The following is a 16217-nucleotide window of genomic DNA, read 5'->3' as shown; positions in this document are numbered from 1 at the left end:
GTTTTATTTTATGCAATACTTATTTCTATGCATTTTTCCTTCAAGCACTTAATGCAAGTGTTTAATGCCATGAACATACCATGAGGCCATGACCATCTAAATACATCTCTGTTGCTTGAGGTTAAAATTCAGGCTGGGACTCTCACACCCACCAATAACAAACCATAGATGTACAAAAAATAAAAGCCATACCAAATAAAAGCCAGTGTTACCGTAACAGAGAGAATAAGCAGATGGTGCAAGAATTCACTACTCTCTGCAACCTTGTCAATTATACTGTCAATGTCAAGCCCGAGAAGAATCTGAATCTCTAATGACATGAGCATAAAAGCCTCACGGTGCTCCTGTGTAACACAGATCCGCAGTCTTTTCTTCACAAGATTCAATGTGGAGAAGCTTTATTCACAAGCTGCTTATGTCACAGAAAAGGTCAGCATTAACTTGTATCCAAAGCTAATGACACGGTAGGCATCAGTCAGCAGGTTGTAGTAACACAGTAGGACATGGCAGCATATGGCACAGTTTTTTCAATCTGAACAATTTCTGCTCATCAACCCCAGGGTTTCATCAGAATCTTGAGGATTATCATCTGATCCTAAGAGCTCCTTCACTGTCCTCATAAAATAAAAGTTTTGTTAATCTCACAAATGGATAGGCATGCTCAAGCCCATATTGTCACATGGATAGTTCTGTTTGAGCTATGGTAATGAAAAAATAACAATAGTAATAATATTAATAATTGTATTTAAATACAATGACAAGCCTAAAGTGCTATTCATATTACAAATGATTACATAATAATCTAATCAGATAATCTACAATCCCATAGAAGCCATCCCGTTGTATGACATCAGTAAAAATATTAGAACCCAAACTTTAAAGGAATGAACCCAAAATAAATCAGATAAAATGCATATAAATAGCAGCACTGCGCCCATACATAAAACAGATAAAAGTGATATGTTAATGTAAAAGCTGTAAAACATTGCTTGGTGAAGGCCACCTTCTAAAAGTGAGTGTTTGGTAGGTATTAAAAAGCTTCCGTGAGTCTCTGGCGACAGTATTTAAGTTAGGCCTATTACTGCTTATGAAAATGATTTATCTTCGTATACATTGTAGCTGCCAAGGTGGATGGACTGGCAACATGGGCGGTAGTGTGTGTGCATTGTGAGACTCTGAGTCTCCCCAGTTTTTGCAAATTAATATTAATATGGTTACTGTTAATTTTTCCCCACTACAGTCATGCAAATCGATCATATAGCTGACTACAATTTTTGGTTCCCTTTGTAAAAACGCTGCTCTGGACAATGTTCAACTACCGCCAGATACAGCCAGAACACCGTGGTCTAGCGAATGAGCTCCACCGACAGGAAAAGCCCAGTGGCGGCATCAAGTTCATAAACAAAGAAGAGGGAGGCTGTAGGTATTCAGAGAAGCTTCAGCAACCCCCCCACCATCTACCTCTGTTGAGCATTTTTCTTGCCAATGTTTGGTCTCTGGCAAACAAATGACAAACTAAGACTCACACACACATTATGGACTACAACATCGTGATTTTCACAGAAATGTGGTTAAATGACTGTATCCTGGAAGACGCTATTGAGTCTGGTAGGACCCAAGATGGAGATCTGTGCATTTATGTAAACAATGCTTGGTGTGCAGACACTGTTGAAACAGTTGTAACAGTGTAACAAACTAAAGGCAGCTGACATGCATAGCTGGGATGATATAATGGAAGGACAGGGAAAGATTGTCTCTTGAGGTCATATAATTCCCCAGTATGCCAGGTGGCAGCATCCCTCTGGTAGAGCCCCCATTTGTACACCAGCAGGGCATCCTGGAGTTGTAGTCCTGATAGACACTCCTGTCAGGATACTTGGATGCTGCCAGTGGGAGCTGTGGGGAGAGGTTTCCTGTACTTTATGGAAGTTCCACCTGATCTGGAAGTGCTTCCTGGGTGTAATTGTGTACTCCTGGGTCCGGCATAAAAGAAGCCACCCAACCTCATTCAGTTGGAGTTGGGAAAGGAGTATCACAAAGCTTGTCTAGGAGGAGAGGAAGAAGAAGTAGAATTGTATTGTGCTATTCAAAAAAAGAAGACTGTAAAGGTACAATCTGTGAATAAAAATCCTTGTATTTGAAATCGCTGACTGTGCTCTTGGAATTGTGCCGTGGGTTTGGGGCTCATTGGCACCCCCTGATGGATACAACTGAGTGTCTATCTTGCAAATATTCACTAATATCTAGAGCACATTGTAGCAAAACAGGTTTAGTTGTATAGTAAAGCTGATGATACAACTACATTAGTTGCAACATGTTGTCGTTACCTAGACATCCCAACCTTGAAGAACTTATTTCACAGAGTTTTTCGGTTTGGGTTTCTGCAGGGTTTGGGTGGTGGTGGGGGCTTGTGTTTATTTAGGCAGGGAGGTGCTGGGAGCATTTACATAAATTCTGGTTATATATCTAAATAAATTACTACTGCATCACCCATCCAAAAACATTATTTATTTTAAACTTTCTTTATAACTACATACAGTATCATGACAGGCAGATACCTGAAAATCATAACAGTATGTGGAAATGAATTTGTTGTTTTTGCAAGACAGCAAATTCACAAGAGTTTCATGTGCGAGTTGACCTCTGAATTTTGTCTTTATTTGAAATGTCAGGTTGTGCTGTACAATAAAAGATGTCAACAGTACTTCTGCTCTGGCCACTTTTTTCCTGTTGCTGTGTTGTTAAGAAACTGAAATTTATTTCCAGCCATTCCTGTGGCTTGCCTCCCTACATGATGTGCTCTCTGTAGAAATACAAAATAATCATGCATTTCACAAAATTGTACTGCAGTTTTTATTCATAATACATTAATGGATTCAAACTGATAAACAGCATATCACAATTATTATTTTTCCATTTCTGTTACCAATTACTTTAGCAAGAAAGCAGAATTAATTTGGTTTCATTCATCTGAGAAATATGCTTGCAATTTTATTTTTAATTGGCCTTCCAGCTAACAGTAACTCAAATATTCAAGACCTCAATCACCTCAACATGTCTTTTGCAATCTTTTAAACCACCACCGGATATGGAAAACCCACTGTTACAAATAGAGCAATGAGCTAATGTAACATTACTTTTAACAGACATAAAAAGGTAAACCTTGTACTGTGGTAAAAAATTAGTTTTGTATTTTGTCTTTTCAGGGTGCTCCTTCATTTCATCGTAATGTATACACACACGCTGAAACAGTAAAGAGCCACACTTTGAAAGTATGGTGTGTGTACAGTGACAAAATTGTCCATTAAGGGATTCACTCCATGAGATAACAAAATTGTAGAAATGTTAAAATATAGTACTGCCAAAATAAATAAGCGGAAAAGGGATTTCCGTGAGATTGTTACTCACCAGTGAGGTTCTGATTTTTAGGAGACTCCTGGAGCTCCCAGGAGACTCGGGATATCTGATGATTTGCAGTTGACATCATTACGGACTTAAATAAATCAGTGATTTTATTGCATTTTGCAGCATTGACATGCATGTCCTTCCTCTTTTGTTGTTGCTGTCTTTCAGCTTCTCCTGGCCATTTTCTCGCCATCACCAATATTTTCAGTTCATTAGCTTATTCTTTTCCTGTATCTGATAATGTTCTGTGTTGTGTTCAAGATTAGAAAAAAAAAACAAAAAAAAAAAAAACAGGCCAAATCAGTTAAGAGACAGGCCAGGCCATCAGGATTTCTCCCAAGTCTCCCGATGGCCAGTCAGGGCCTGGTTTCCACCTATATTTTTAAAATAACAAAGGAAGTTCCAGTCATTATGATTGTTTTTTCCACAAACCTGTACTAGAAAAAGTGGTATCAGAAAATGGATGATTCAATGCATAATTACTTAATTTTTGTGTCTTTTGTCATAAAAAAAAATATATATATATAGAAGAATTGCATTCATTATATGTGTCTAACATAGTTTTTAGCACATTATAACATTTCATCGTTTAGTATAAGCACAGGAAATTCTAGAGGTTATTTGATTAAAAAAATAAATAAAATTGATGAAAAAGAACTCAATGAGGTCCTCATTGTTAAAGTAAATTGCAGATGGTGTCCTCTGTGCACTGCCAGAGGTCAACCAATGATATGAAAAGGTACAGTTGCAGTGATTGGATAACTTAATTTTATGTAAACATAATCATATCACATAGCCAAGCAACAGCAGACTAATCCCAAGTATTAGATGATATATGCACTATTCCTTGCTGTAAGTCAATCAGCCCCAATGAAGTGCTTTTCATTCTAGTTAACCAGTAAGTGTCTCTGTTGTTAATGTCTGCCTGTTTCTCCTTCACTGAGAATCCACATTACTACAACACTCCTTGATTTAATTTAATCAAGGGGTTATGAGCATTCTAGAGAGCCATTTAAAATAAAAATAATAATAAAAAAAAAACAACACAGTAAATAATGTCACATCAATCATTGTTTTATTTTACCCGGCAAAGGAACATACGGATTACTTATTAAAATTTTTTAGGTAAAAATTTTAAACAGTACAAATATCATTTTAAACAGACCTCCCTTCATCTGAAATCCTGTATTGAAATAAGCAGGTTCTGAATAAGAATATGGCTTCAGATATTTCTTGAGTAGTGTAAAGGTATGGGGGCTGTTAAGTGTATCTTCTTTGCACATATTTTCTTTTAGCTTTTTTCTGCTTGTCTTCTTGTGCCTATAACATTGTGCACTAATGATGTTACCAGAGTTACCGTACACAGTGCGCTTCCACACCTTTCTTCCTTCTAAAAGTGATTCCTGACAAACAGAGTTACATTGTTATTGAAGTTGGGAAATTATATCAAATTAAAGCACCTGGACACACATAACTGGCATAATCACACATTTTCTTATAACCTTCTATCTTTACTTCCAAGTATATGAAGACACAAACATATAAGTGCTGGAGATTTCAAATGTGCTTTTAACAATGCTATTTTTTTTTAATTTCTCTGCTGCAATATCATTATCTAATTTTCTTTGCTCCTAAGCACACCAATTTATCACTGTGAATAAGAAAACACAAGTGGACTGTCTGATTGACTTCAGACCTTGCATTTCATGTCATCCTGGCACACCTGGATAGAAAATACTGTTATGCCAGAGTTGTGTTTATAGACTACACTAAGTATCAAGCAGACATAGGCATGAACATAACACAGCTCAAAGAAGCTGTGCAAGATTGAAAAGCGTGGAGAGAGCTAGCTTATAGAATGGCCGAAGGTTGGAAATGACTGAATGGATGACACACACAGTTTTAGATGTTTTTGACTTGGTTTTATTTATCAGCTGTGACTTGGTTTTTTAAACAGGTTTTCAATTATTAATTGAAAAAGCCATTGATTAACTTGGTTGCAACAGGTAACTTTACATATTCATTGTCACTCTTTTGCAAACATTAAATCTGACAGCAGAAAAAGCACCTTTGATCAAAAACACAGACTGATTGGCTTAATCATGAGTGCTAAAATAACATATTTATTGTCATTATTTTAAATACTGCACACTTGAAGTATCCATAACAGTAGCATGCCTAATTCTATACTACAAATTATACAAAATGTAACTTACCTGAAATACAGCACACCTTGTTCTAAAGTATAGCCTTTTTCCCATCTCATTTGAAGTCTGGTTCATCTTGAGATGACTTAATGAAATTTCTGCCAGGTAAGGCTCTATCTCATTAAGATTCTGTACTTGAAAATTACGATTAGACTATAGAATGATGTATTTATAAGTCTTGTTGTTCATACAAGATTTTGAGGCACAGAATGAAAAGTGATAAATTGTTGATTTCCTAAATCAAGTTTCTCTCCATTTTTACATTGATGACAAATTATGTTTTGAAAGACAATACTCATGAGATTTTAAGATCGGGGTAGTGACATATTATAACATAATATGTTTATGGTAACAAGCGTTGATTTATTCAAATGTACCTTAAATAGATTTCTCATTTATTGGACACTCAGGGTGGCTTTTGAAGGAATTTAATCCATCAAACGATCAAGCCATTTGTTATGTAGTACATATCACAAGATATCATTCAGCTGTCTAATGATATAATAAAATAAAGAATTTTAAAAGAGAACTGATTGTGTTCCACTTAATTTACATGATAAGGAATAATCAAATTTCTTTTTTAATCAGGGTTCTGAACATGTTTAAATTTCAAATGGCTATCAAAGTCACCTTTGCATTACATACTGTAGCTACTAACATCAATAGATGACTGTCAGACATCCACAAATAACCTGCACATATGTCTATTTCATTGAGCCATTATGGTTCACCCCAACTTCACTCCATTTTGTGAGAAGGCTGGTTTTTCATGCTCACAAATAACCGGGCTATATGGATCGTGTCTGACTCGATGACCAGTATATATAACACTGAAAACATGCACACTCTTGGTGAAGAGTATAAGAGGACAAACATCTGTACAGTCTTATTAGGATCAAACAACAAATGTTATAGCAAGCCTCCATATACACCACCCTCTGTGTCCACATTATGACTCAAGAAACTCTGAATATACACACCTCTCTATGCCATGGGTTATCTTCCCTGACTTCCAGTGCATTAGACATACAGTATATAAACAAAAGACCTGTATGTATGGCGCATACATGCACTTTTAGATTTGTTCAGCACTTGCTATGAAAGTCCTGTATGCAGCAAACGCTACCACGCAACAACGATGTTGTGCTAATGACACAGACGAAGACACACAACGTCAAAACAAAGCATTCATCAGAGCTCAGAAACGTGCAAATGAAACACCTTAGCAACAGAGGGCAAGGCTTTCACTGAAAACATTGTCTATCTGGAGGTATATTCTCAAGACAAAGATTAATAGGACTCATACGCCAGAGATACAGCTAAGATATGGTATCGCCAGTGTCTTCTTACGAAAGCCAGTGGGGCAGCAAGCACAAGGTGGGTCCATGTCCTCTGCACTGGGTACTTCTTAACCCTTTAACCGCCAACTCCCTAAATATTCCCCAAGCCAGGCGAAATCTGAACAATTTTTGTTTTTTTACTTTTTTACATTTTTTTTACATTTTTTACATTTATTCAAGCAGTATTGACCACTAAATGTTGTGCAAGTTGCCAGTGTATACACGAAATCTATAAATGTAACCTGAATTCTCAGCTAAGCAAAACATCTTGATACCAACCGTGCCCTTTTCAATGGTAGATACTGTCGAAACTGTAAGCGGCCCTTCCACGACAATAAACTTTCATCAACTGCAACTGACGGTCCTGGCATGTAGGGCAACTGAAATGCTTCAAATAAATGATCAATCAAAGGACGTAGCTTGAACAAGTGGTCGCGGTTTGGATCTTTCTTATCTGGCTCGTTTCTGTTGTCATTCAAATGAAAGAATTTCAGCAGCAAAGAGAATCGGTTACGTGTCATGACAGCTGCAAAAATAGGTGTTGCATACATAGGATCTGTAGACCAGTACATCTCAATATCTGGTTTTCTGATTATTCCCATCAACATCAAAATCCAATGAATTTTTTCATTTCGTTTTCATCAGTGTCAAACCAAGCACAAACACGGGAATGTGGAGGTAAATTGGGATTTTTCTCAATAAACTGTGCTGCATACAGATTTGTCTGATGAACAAAATGTCTAATCAAATCAGGTGACACAAACAGCTCATAAAACTGCTCAGCAGTGTAATTGTTTACATCAACAATAAAGCCACACGTTCCCTCAAACGAATGCAGAAAAGGTAGTTCACCACGGGCAGCAGCCCAGCTGAGATGCTGGGGATACACCCAGTCAGCGCCGTCATCCGATGCGTCTTCATTCACAGTATCATGCAGCGCACGTTGCTGCTCATCACTGTCGCTAAAATCTTCTTCAGAACTGCTACAATCATGATCAGAATTATTGTCCAAAATCGCCTGCAAAACCTCACTTGAAGTCAGTTTACGTTTCGCCATATTCACAGCTGTTACATGCGAATCACGTCACATGACCGGCCAAAACAACCACAGACTTGTCGAAATACAACGTAGTAATAATACCCACGCCAAACCGTCAGTTATACTACTTGCCAGGCATTCATATAACCACAGGCAAATGTGCCGGATAATTCCGGCAGTATGGCGTTAGCATTAAAACAGCGGTGCCGGATATATCCGGCAGAGGGCGGTGAAGGGGTTAAGAGTCAGCTGACACATCTCCAAGTTCACAAATATAGTAAAACTGCTAGGGTGTCTTTGGGTTGTTTTTTGTCCTGAAGACCACATGCAGCTAGTTTATTATAAAAATATGCAGATACTTTATTATAAAACAGAGTCTCACCCAGATAAGTGGAACACATTATATTACAAATACAGCAAATACAGGTCTCCTGAAGGGACCAACTACAGACTGGATGTCAATCCATGAACAGGACATGCTCTTGCCAAGCCAAATTAGAGTAAGAAGTTAACAGTCTTAGGTATGGAGGGAAACTGAAATACCCAAAGATGACCCATAAGATGAAATGCAGAACATACAAATTCCAAATAGTGGAATGGGAATCAAATAAAGGTTACTGGAATTGTGAGATAATAGTACTAACCTCTACCTGACCATACTGTCAATTCATATAACATTTCCATTCAAATAAAAAAAATATAATCTCTTTTCCAGTTGAAATGAATGGTAGGAATGCTGTTAATTATTATGTGGCACTGATAAAATACAGTTTTGCTCAAATGTCTACGTTTAGTTTTTATACATATTGGCTAAATATATGCACAAGTATCAGTGTTTGGCCTTAAACCATTAAAAGACTAAAAACATGAACTGTCCCATACACAAAACTTGAGAAAGGTCTGATTTCACACAAAAGGATTACTTCAGTGAAATGTAACCTTAATATTTTAAGAACAGGAGTAATCTCCTAAAGAGTTCTGCTTTTGTACTACAAGACTTTTGCTCCAGTTATTTGGTTAAAATTACTTATTTACCAAAATATCAGTGTTAATTTCACTGTTAACTTAAGAAGATGAATCGCTGGGAGAATCTAGGGTTAAAGGGAAGGTAGTAGGTTGAAATGTTATAGTCTCAAGAACTGTGTTACTTTGTTTGGACACATACTGTACTCATTTTACTATTACTCATTTGTTCTTATTTACGCTACAACTATTGTTGATCGTGAAAATCTTCAAAGCATTTTCTTGTATTAGGTATGTTGGTGCAGTGGTTTGTACTACTGCCTCACAGTTCAGATGACATTTTTTGCCATGACATCAGTCCAGCATAGTGTGTAGATGCTTCCTTAACCCTCAGGCACACTTAAGACTATTTCACCATTATAATCCAGTCAAAACTAAAGTAGCTCAGTTCCTCCTTTCTAGTTGACTTCATTTAATTTTGCATAAGTCCCAGAAAATTTCTGTGATTTCGGCAGATCTGGGGCAAATTGAACTCCGAGATGTTCTGTCATCATTAGTTACAAGATAAGAATTACCTATGAAGAGTTAGGAGGATTGGTCAGGATTGAGATATTTGATTTCCATGTTCAGTGTCTACTTGGTTATAAAATAATGTTGTCAAGGTTTTCCTGGCAGAGCAGAAATAGTACTGTTATCCTGTTCTTGTTAAAAAAACTAATCAATAAAGTACCCTCTGGTTAGCCCCTTTGCACAAATCTCAGAAATGATAAGTCGACAGGTAAATGCCCTTCCTGTTAGTTAGCCAACAATGGATTGTGCTTATTCCACTTCTCTACTACCACTTCAATTCCTGTAATGTAAGAAGTACTGTTGAAAAGCATTATGGAACAAATGTATCAAAACTTGACATATGCTGAAAAATTTTCATGGAGAAATTAGTTTACAATTACCAAGTTAAGTTTGTTAACTTTCTTATGTCAGTGTGCTAACAGTTTAAGCTTACCTGTTTTGTTTTTATATATAAATTTAACTCACTATGTTTCGACATATTTCAGGTTATTGTAATACAGGTGGTCCTCACAGTCCTCACAGGTGGTGCAGTGGTAGTGCTGCTGCTTTGCAGTAAGGAGACTGTGGAAGATTGTGGGTTCACTTCCCGGTTCCTCCCTGTGTGGATAGCACTTTGAGTACTGAGAAAAGCGCTATATAAATGTAATGAATTATTATTACAGAAAAAACAACGTTAAGTAGCTGTAATCTTATGACATGACCACATTTGATCTGTGTTTATCTAGTGACCATTTATCTTTGCATGGTTTCAAAATATTTTTTCATATTTGCTGTATATGAAATATTAGGTTCCTGACATGAAATGGTTTGACATACAGCATTTAAATTTCTGCTTCATACGGGTAGTTAAAAAAAACTGAATGACACTGCTGTTATGTTAAGTTGTATATATTTAACAAGAGCAGGTGCCATTGCACAGTTGTGGTCCAGAGACAAGAATATCCCCTTTCAAAAGCTGATTCCCATGTCAAAGCTGCTTAAATTGAAAAGGCACAGTATCAGTCTTAAGGCAGTGCATAAACTGTATGTACTCATCAGATTTAAAGGGCTGGCTACAAACATACGTAAGGTCTATTATGGTATATAAAAAAGTTTTGTCCTTTATCTCTTTTGATTGCTTGGATCCATTTTCTTCAAAATGCTCCATCAGAGGGAAAGCTGATGAAACTCAGGCAAGGATGTTTTAATTTAAAAATTTGAATACAGAGGGATTCTACAGAAGTGATTCTACCATTCTTTAGGATGACTGGAAGAAAGTTGACTCTTTGATGAGTAACATGAAAAAATGGTCTAGTTCACTGGCCAGTCTGAGAGTGAAGCTGGTTTCTTCTGCACATTTTCACAATAACATTAGCATACAGGATTTTTTTCAGTAATACAAGCCTTAGGGTATATTTTTTAGATTTTTGTTTGCACTTAAATTTATTTTCTTCATTTTCCTAGCTGAATTTCACATGAATAATTAATGCTACACCTTGGCCTTAAGTAACACAGCTGCTTACTTGTCAGCAATTGATGCACATGTAACAGAGCCAAAACAACAGGAAAGAATCCCGAGATGCAAACTCAAATTGAATGAGTTCTTCAACAAACTTTAAAAAGAAAAAAGTTTAAAAATCCTATAAGTATTTCAAAATGGCTAAAGAGCAGGGCCTACATTGCTTACAAATACAAGAAAGCAAATCTTCTAAGGGATATTAGAAATTAATGAAAAACAGTTAGATAACAATACTGTTAATAATTCAAATGCCAAGAGGAAGTGAAGTGTTTTAATGGCTGCAAGCATGACATAAAAATACAAGTAAAACAAATGGCATATTAACTGAGTACATACTGTACATTTCTGATGTTTTCACCTATGAACAGGACAAAATAAATAAGCCAAAAAAATATTAAGGAAATACTCAATAATTTGGAGGTAGTACTGACCAAAGAATTACTTGGTCAAAAAAGACTGGTCTACATTTACCAGGTTGCTTTTTCACAGGACAATTATTTTGGTCTACAGATTAGGAAATCCTTTTCCATTTTTAATGTACTCATACTAAAGATGTCATGATACCAGAATTTTTGTATTCAATACCGGTACCAGTAAAATTTTACAATACTCAATACCTTACTGCTACAACAGAAAACAAACAAATCCTACTCAGCAGCTCTTAAATAAAAGTACCTCCATTATTCAAGTGAACAATATTGTGCCTCTTTCTGTAACAGAGTATATAAATACTAATAGTAACAACAGCTTGAAAATACTGGTTATGTTCATCAAGTAGTTACTCAACTATTATTTAAGTAAACTAATGTTGGCATTCATAAAAAACCAAATGCTGGGCTTGAATTTTTATGTGTGATGGACATGGGGATTAACTACAAGTGGGAAGAATTTTATTATCTTGTGCATATAGTTGATAAAGGATTGTATCATCATGGACTACCTGATTTATCTTACAATGAGTATATGCTCAATTAATTCTCTGGCATTTTCTATCCAGTAACTGGAAAACACTGCTTGCAATCAATACTAAAATAATATTTAAACATTATTATACCTATACTGTTGAATTAGTGAATTCCAAGATAATTCAGGATATTTTAATTTAAACAAACTGCTTAAAACTGTTTTCGCAACAACATGCTTTTAAAATCTGGTTTGTCAGAGAATCACTCTGTTAGGTTTGTAATATTCAGTATTTGTATCATTAACTGGTTAAACTTACTAAAAAGTAATATTTAACAAAAAAAGTTAAATTAATACATTTTTCAAATGTCACAAAACTCCTGGTGCTTTAATTTTCCAAATCTGACCCTTCATTTTTTAACATTTTTCTAAACTTTAAGGTTTCTTGTTTAAGATCAAACGCACCAGTTTTACATTAATGTATTTTTTCAAAACTCCTGTAAAACAGGCTTTGTTATGCTGTTTTCAAAGTCTCTTGCATGACTCATAAGACTTTGTTAATTCTTAGCCTGTGTACTAATCTAGAATTTGAATATTAACTGTACTGACGTTACCTTTGGTGTAACTGGTGGACTACATTCCATTCACCAATGTACCTTTCAAATATATGACATATGTGCTTTCACTACATTTGTACACAGTCCTGTATGCATGACAGTGAATGTGCAGGAGGTTTACTCCATGACCCTGAATAAAACTGTATAAACTGGTTAGAAAATGAATGGATGCTTCAAGAAATATCTGTAGACATGCTCAATACAATCAGAGAATGAATCTGAACACTCCGTACCTTTTTAGAGACAGTGTAGAACATTGTATTTAAAAGTGATTCACCTTACCATCATTATATCTTCTCTTACAAATTTGTGATAACCACCAACAGCATATATTAGCGAAGTTTCAGTAAGAAAACAGATCTTACATATTGGACTTAAAACAAATTTTTAAGAAGAACTGGTTTATTTTCTAATAAGCAGTTGTTTCCTAAACAATGTTTAAAGAAGTTAAAGCAATTAACGCTCACATTTGATCGGTAATATCATTGTGCACAAAACTATTTCTGCACTAACTCCATAATAGGATAAAAGTGGCAATAACAAAAGCCTGTGTGTGAGTGAGTACATTATTATTTATTTAATAATAATAAGCATGATTCCTGCAATCACTGAAATTCTCCTGCCTCAAACACAAAGGATTTCCAGGCAAGACTTCTGTTGTTTTTGTTTCGACATTATTTAAGGCAGTGCTGTATCATCACCACTGTGAATCATTTTCATACTGTATATAGTTTTTACTCACATGTTACTTTGCCTTCTGGAGTAATTTGTCTACTTGCAGTCATGTTTGAGTGTAGTACCGACTTTAACTCGGTACTACCAATACTGTAAAAAAGCTAGTGCCATTTAATTTTTGGAAATATGGTCCAGAAGTATCGATGCTTGCGACCTCTCTAGATCATACTATCTTACAAACCATTAATCTTAATATGTGGCGTTTCAGGTGTCCTCTATGTCTTTGTGAATTTCCCCTTGGGATTAATAAAGTATCTATCTATCTATCTATCTATCTATCTATCTATCTATCTATCTATCTATCTATCTATCTATCTATCTATCTATCTATCTATCTATCTATCTATCTATCTATCTAGGTAGGCCAGTTTCCTCCCAATTACCAAAGGCAAATCCAAATTATCCCTGTATCACTATGTGTGGGTGTGAGTGTAAGTGTACCCTGCAATGGAGTGACACCCCATACTGGGTCCCTTGAGGTCTAGGCTACAGTGCTGCTTGTGGTGTAAAGACTGGCTTTCCAGAACACTATGTAGAATTATAGAAACAAATCATAAAAATATATTGACTTAAATGTTTTTACAGTGCACAAGTTTAATTTAAATTCAGTGCCATACTGTTACAGCATAAAAACTTGATTGTCTTTTCACTTTTTTATGAAATATTTTACGTAAATCTCTTTGTAAAACTGATAAAAATACAAAACACAACAAAACACATTTTACTTTTCAGCCTAGCTCTGAAGAGTAGCAAAAATAAATAGTTGAATAATTTTTTGGGGGGAATTCCTTTGTTGCCAGATGCACAGGCTGCTCTTAGGCAAAATGAATAATCTGAAAATAAATGAGCAGGCAAACTCAATTTATAGAGAAAGGAATGAAAATGATGAATGGGCCAATGACAAGTGATTACTGGCCTGGCTTAGTTTATAAAGTCTTGTCAAGTATTGCTCCTAAAAAAAAGAAAAGAAAAAAGTAAACATGGTACACGTGAATTTAAGAATGAAAGGTATTTGTAGGTAGAAGGACGAATCTTTCCCTGAAACAACAATTTAACTTTATTTAATTAGAAATAGCTGGACTATTTAATTGAATATCAGAATATCAGATAATAGAGGATGTGAGTTTGCAGAGGTAACATGAAACATAAGAGAAATGATTATAAAACCAAACTTTGTACTTTCAATCCTATAGGAAAGTTTAGAAAAATATTTCTTAGAAGCACAAGGGCACAGTAATGAGCACCATTCCTTAACAGCTCCATTGATGTCATTTCAGTGACTTTCTTTGTCGAATGTGCACATTCCTTTAATGTTCACTACTGTTTTCTGTATGTTTTTTATTTCTTCCCATATTCCAGTGATTTACACATCAGGTAAAATGGGGATTCTTAACTGACATGGTATGCACATGTGTATCCTACAAAGGAACATCCTTCTTCCCATGCACCTGTTAATGGTGGGGGCAATGGGGCAAAAGGACAAACCTTATATCTAGACTTTGGCTCATGATTTTTTTATTTTATATTAAGTGAAATAATTGATTAATTGTCAGTATTTAAAAATGTAGGTATCCTTATCTATGTGATAATAATGAATAATAAAAGTGAAATTAGGTAAAACACACATTTCCTACATTACTTTGAAATTTGTATCAATCTATTAAGAAGGAGGAATCCATTAAAATAAAATGTTGAAAATCTATAGTACATCATGGCATAAATTGTTGAGAATATATTATGAATTTGATGATATGTAAATAGATCAAATAAGAAAAACATTAGGTCACTGTATGAAAGTACTTAATGGGAATAAAGATCTGCCTAAGGATCTAACATTTATGTATTTATGAAAAATTATAGCATGATTATGAGCAGCATGAACAGCTTTGAATAAAACATTATCAATGACAAATAGCCTGATAAGATGGCTTGAGACTTGTTAAATATTGTGTAGATAAGGTTAATAAAACTCAAAAATGATGTTTTCTATGTAAGTTAATTTTCTTGAATATGAGATGCATAGATCCCCCAACACAAGAATAATTTATAAATCTTTTATAACAGTTAAAGGTGCAATATCTGGAGGGGCTGATTAACTGGGAATTTCTGCATAAATAGCTACTAAATTGCAACTGGCCAGTTCAGAGGAACAATTTTTAAAGGGAGTGCTGTACTGCAATGTGTATGCCCCATCTCATCGTAAATGCCATTACAGTATGTAAGCAGGCCTTACTTATTGGAATTTTACTTTTGAAAAACTGGGGGAGACTGTTTATGTTTACAAATGTGGGGCAAAAAAGGAGAAATCTTTGATTTATACAGGAAAATAAAATGAGAAAATTGAAGACAAAGAGGAGGCATAATTAATAGGAACTTCTTATACTAAAGAAATTCAAATCACTCAACTTATATCAAGCATTTTCTTATTGTTATATGTTTCTGGTGAACTCAATTCTGAAAGTATTGTGAAATGCTTTGTAAATCAGATTTTGGTGAAAGAGGTCAAAGACCTCTGAAGTGTGGTAGAAATAGCAAGAAAGGAAGACAAATGGAAAATACTTGGTAGGATATGATCACAAAGATGACTACACTATAATAAACTAATATGAATTGCCTCAACAGGAACTCTAAAAAGAGTGTGGTGTATTTAAACAGCAGATGATATCAGTGGACAGTAACAAGACAAGCTAATGGAAACCCAAGAGTAAGGACTACATAAATACTGACATGAAAAAATAGAAATATGACAATCCTATATCCCAATATGGAGTGGGTTAAACTGATTAAATAACACAATATTATCTGTATAAATGATGCTCCATGTAAACATAATGAGTTTTAAACTCAAATATGAAAGATGACTTTTAGAAAGTGTGGGATTAGTGGTACAGCCTTATTACATACAGTTTTAATATTTAATTTTTGGAACCCAAATTATAC

The 16217-nt window shown here is 35.1% G+C and overlaps 1 protein-coding gene across 2 annotated transcripts in view; it reads left to right on the top strand.

The window, feature by feature from the left end:
- Nucleotides 1–16217, top strand: part of glra4a (glycine receptor, alpha 4a) — a 241277-nt gene that overhangs the window by 25582 nt on the left and 199478 nt on the right. The window lies entirely within an intron of this gene.

The sequence above is a fragment of the Erpetoichthys calabaricus genome, chromosome 12 (assembly GCF_900747795.2).
Source record: "Erpetoichthys calabaricus chromosome 12, fErpCal1.3, whole genome shotgun sequence".
Classification (NCBI taxonomy): domain Eukaryota; kingdom Metazoa; phylum Chordata; class Cladistia; order Polypteriformes; family Polypteridae; genus Erpetoichthys; species Erpetoichthys calabaricus.
The sequence above is the reverse complement of the archived record's forward strand: the minus strand, read 5'-3'. Positions and strand labels throughout refer to the sequence as shown.